Source organism: Haliaeetus leucocephalus, unplaced genomic scaffold (genome assembly GCF_000737465.1).
Source record: "Haliaeetus leucocephalus isolate CR32 unplaced genomic scaffold, Haliaeetus_leucocephalus-4.0 Scaffold395, whole genome shotgun sequence".
NCBI classification, from domain to species: Eukaryota; Metazoa; Chordata; class Aves; order Accipitriformes; family Accipitridae; genus Haliaeetus; species Haliaeetus leucocephalus.
In genome coordinates this window covers 2,055,095-2,059,845 of record NW_010972831.1, presented here as the reverse complement: position 1 = coordinate 2,059,845, position 4,751 = coordinate 2,055,095, and positions in this window count along the sequence as shown.

The window sequence follows — 4,751 nt, the reverse complement described above, 5'->3', positions numbered from 1 at the left end:
ACACACACACGGGGAGACGGGGCTGCCCACCCGGGGTAGGCCTCGCTCGGCCACATGCACCCCTGTGGGACCCAAGGCCGCTGACTCGACCCCCGTGGAGCCCCTCACGACCCCGGGCCTACACACAACGCGGGCACGGGTGACACCGTGCCCGGAGTCCCTGCCACACCGTGACGGTGCTGGGCCAGGCTGCGGTGACACAACTTGGGATAAACAACTGACCCCCTCCTTTTTCCTCCCCTGTCCCCTTTCCCCACGCCACGGGACGGCGGGGGGTCTTCCCAGCCGCCCCCACCGAGGATTGCAGCCCCACCGAAAAACGACGGTGCTGGATAATTTATGAGCGGCCAGCTCGGGAGCGCGGTGCGCTCGCTCATCAATAACACATGAGATAAAGGCGCACGTCTGCTCCGGCCTAGCCGAGCTTCTGCTGCGCGTTAGGAGCTCCATCAGGAGCCGTAAGAGACCCTGTTTTCCTAAAAAGCCGACGGATAAACCGATGCCGAGAGGATGCTGCAGCACTGAGGGGGAAGGGAAAGGGGTCTAACGAAGGGAACCGCGCCGATCCCGACGGAAGCGCTTTATCCCTGTCGGAGGGAGCCAGGCAGTGCTGACGCACAGCCCCGCGTGGGCGAACGCCGTCCTCCCACTCGCACGCCGGGTGTGCCCCGGTGCACGTGTCCGCCGGTCCCCGGTCCTTCCCGGTGCCGCTGTCCCCGCGTGGATGCTCTGGGAGGTGTGAGGACGATCTCGGAGGACTCAACCGTCCCGCTTGCCGATCCGCGCGCCCCGCGGTTTTCTTCGGAAGCACCACAGAAAACCTTGGTGGCACCGGGACGTGCCGGTTTCTACAGGGCGATATGGTGGCCGCAGCCTGCTGTGGCTGTTCAACGCCCGTGGCCATGGTCTCACCCACGTGGGTGGGGACAAATTGGTTTGGAAATGCCGACGGTGCTTTATGATGGCAAGCGACACCATTTTGGGGCGAGAGCTCCATCTTTATTGTGGTTTTAGCACTGCTTTAGGAATAACAAAGAATTGTATTGGATAGATTTGCTCAACACAAAATACTTCTTTGTTTACAGCTTCCAACAGCAGAAGAAATCATGCCTTCTGATAAATAAAACTAGAAATACACCCAGATCCTCTCTATTTCCTCTATAAAATGAAACGCTGTCTCCTTGCTCGCATCCCCGGCCTCACACCCCGCGACACACGTGGTTCTGGTGTGAGAACAGCCTTTGTGCCCGGCTTTTGTTTACCACTACGGCTATCCCAAGGAGAGCGCCCATAGACAAGGGGAGTTTATTCCTCTTTTCTGATAATGGCGCATTCATTCTTCTGAGGAGGCTCGCCATCATCTCTGGAGAGCTCAGCAGCGGGTTTTTGCTTTGTTTTCTGCATGACACCAGCTTTGGGGAGACAATTTGAGTAAAAAAGTACAGAATGCAAGAGAATATTGAAGTAGGTCATGGGTCCCAAACTGGTTTTTCAGCTATTGCTACCATTTCTTATCAATAGTCCGGAGGTGTCTAGAAATGCTGTGGGGCATCACCCAAGTCAAGCAGGACTACCAGATCTCTGGGTACGGATCAGAGTGGAGCTGCCTGCTCATCCCGGACACCTTTTGAGTGATACTGCTACATTTGGGTTGGATGTATGGTTCCTCTAACCTGGAAAAAATAATACTAGCCCTTGGGTACAACTGGATTCTCACGGACAATATTGAACAAAGCCTGGACCCGAAGAAGCACTTATGTGCCTGGAAGCTCGTCTGGTTTCTCCAGATACATCATATGGCCTAATAAAAAATATTGCCTCTCCATACAAACCTTGTGACACTTACCTAATAATTTGCATAAATACAGCAGGTTCTCAGCTAGTCCACATCACTGCAGCTCTGCCGATTTACGGTGACTGTGTTTTTGCCCCAGACCAAGCAAATACTGATTTATTCCTGTCAAAGCACCATAGCAATAAATACATTTCACAACACAGATGATTTCCTTCCCCATCACAGGTCAGAACATGATATTCATAATGCTGTAAACTCTTCAGAATAGCGATCTGGATGTAATATTTATCTGCAGCGTATCCAGCCCCCTTTTTGGGCTCCGATGCATAGATCAGCACCCCTCGCATCACGTAATTCTTCTGTTTTACAGGCCGGGCAGTGGTGGGATGAAGGTTAGGTGGTGAACGGCTGGAGTTAGAAGCTTCTGGCAGGCTGCCCAGGCAGCTGGAGGTGTCATCTGGCTGCCCATCACTAAATGCCCTTCTCCCACCTTTGCCTGGTACCTATAGACACCCCTCAGCAAGAGCCCAGACGGCTGCTGGGTTGGGAAATCACAAAGACCCAAAGGATGCAGGTCTGTTCTGCAGATGTCCCAGAAAAGCCTAATAACCCCAATTCCGCCTACAGTATTAAAAATATTCCAGCGTGTTCAGATGTGCCACTTTGTTAATTCCTGCGGCCTGGAAGATGAGTCCTTCTCTTCACATTTTCTTGCCTTCCCCGTTACGTCTTGTCAATGCTTTGTGACACCGCAAGGAAAGGCAGTAAATTCTCTTTGACTTGGAGGTTCGCTTGAGTTAGCTGCTGACTGCTCCAAAAATGGATCCAAAAATCCTCACCCCTCTCTTGCTGTGGGAGAGTGCCGGGAGTCCCTCGGCATTTGCTTGCTTGGAGCGAGGAGGATGCCCAGTGAGGGGGATGCATGGTGCAGGTTCCCCAGCCTGTCCCCACGCCGAGGGCAAGGTTTGTCACTGTTGGTACGCAGGCATGCTGGCAACACCTTACATCAACAGCAAGCAGTGACCCAGTGCTTGGGGTGGCAAAGCTGGGCAGAGCGGGGGACACAGGGTGGCAGTCCCCAGGGCTGGTGCGCGGAGCTGGGATGGGTGCCGTCCCTGGGAGGATGGGTGCCGTCCCTGGGAGGATGGGTGCCGTCCCTGGGAGGATGGGTGCCATCCCTGGGATGATGGGTGCTATCCCTGGGATGATGGGTGCCATCCCTGGGATGCTGCCCTGGCTCCTGCACAGCCCAGGGACTTCCAGTCCTGCTGCCCGGGCGGCTGCTGCTCAGGTTGTCCTGAGGAAGGTGCTGCCTGCCCAGGGGAGCAGTTTTCCACCTTTTGCAGTTGAGCATGTGAAAAACAAACTGAGAAAACCTCTGGCTTTGGTGTCCCCATCCCCACAGGCTGCAGGACAGCAGTGCCCTCGTGTCCTCCCTGCCTGACCCTTTGCTGGGCAGATTGCCTGTCTCCAGCATCCCAGCACCCCGACAGCCTGGCCCCTTTTCCACCTTGCTGCTCCAAGTCTGGCTGTGTGACGCAGCAAGGGAAGCGTCCCAGGAACAGGCCAAGGGCATCCCTTCTCCTCCCACACCCACCAGCAGCGCTCCCCAGCCTGCCATGGTGCAGGCTTAGTCCCAGCCCAGCACCCTTCCACCCTGCCAGGCACAGAAGCTGGGGGGGTCCCACCAGCCCCGAGGAAGGACCCCCCAACCAACACCGGAGTAAGCTCAGGGGTGCACCAACCCTCCCCAAAATGCCCTGGAGCCAGGACGCTGCCTCACCTGGGGCACGAGGTGATGGAGGGGCCGTGGCTGACGGCGCAGCCGGCTACAAGCCCACCAGACCGATGCTGCTTTGAAGGGGAACTTCCTTCCCCCCGTCTGTGGAGCCGCAGCACTTTGTACTCAGCTCTGGCCTTTCATCTCAGGCTTTCAAAGCACTTCCCAAGCCCAAATTAATTCTGCTGCAGCAGCTGCCCTCCTGCGCTGTTTAGCATCAGCCCTGCCACGAAGCGGGGCTGCCCGTACCTCTCGGGGTACACAGCCAGGCTTCCAGGGATGATTTTCCCTTGGACCACCTCAAACCACCGAGATGGGATGGGAGGGCAGCGCACGGTGCCTCCCACCCTCCCCTTATCCCTAATACCCGAACAAGCACTGTGGCACTGAGAACTGCAGCAATGCCCATGCCGTGGCCGCCTCCACTCGGAATATCCGCCCCCCCGCCTTTCTCCCAGCCCCAGGGAAGATGCTCCCACGCTGGACATATGCCCGTGGGAAGCTGGGATGCCCTGGGGTGGCTGGGATGTCAGCCCACACCCTGGGTGCTGGTGGGGAGCTGGGGGGACCTGGGGTACAGGACCCCACCAGGGAGCCAGCGGGTAGGTGGGCCGGGGCCAGGCAGGCACACCGCCTCCCCGCTGGGCTTTAATAATTAAGCAGGCGCGTCGGGCTCAGATGGCAGCTCTTATTTAAGGAGCCGATATAAATACCGCCCAGACGGCACTTATGGAGCACCTAAAAAAAGCCCTGGCTGTCTCAGTCCCTCCAGAAGCAGCTCTGAGCTCTGTGGGGCTGGTGGGCAGCATCGGGCAGGGTGGTCACCAGCCTCCTGCGGGGACGGGGCTGCCCCGGGCTTTAAGCACGAGAGGTGGCAGCATGTGGGGCCAAGCCTCCAGACACCGCCCGTGCCTCAGTTTCCCTCTGCAGCAGGGACCTGCCTCCACCCTTTGTCCTGTGCGGTGGTAGGGGTGTTGGGGAACCGGCACAGGGCTGGGTGCTCAGCCCCGTGCCCTGGCTCGGTGGCACTGGGTGGGAGCTGGGGGGGGGGTCTCTGCCAGCCCACCCCCCCACCCCTCCCAGTGCCAGGGGAAAGCCACCCCATGTTCCAGCAGCTGCCAAGTGCCTTTGTATGTTTGTGCTGGCAATGAGTGGCCTCCCAGCCCCGCTGTGCCC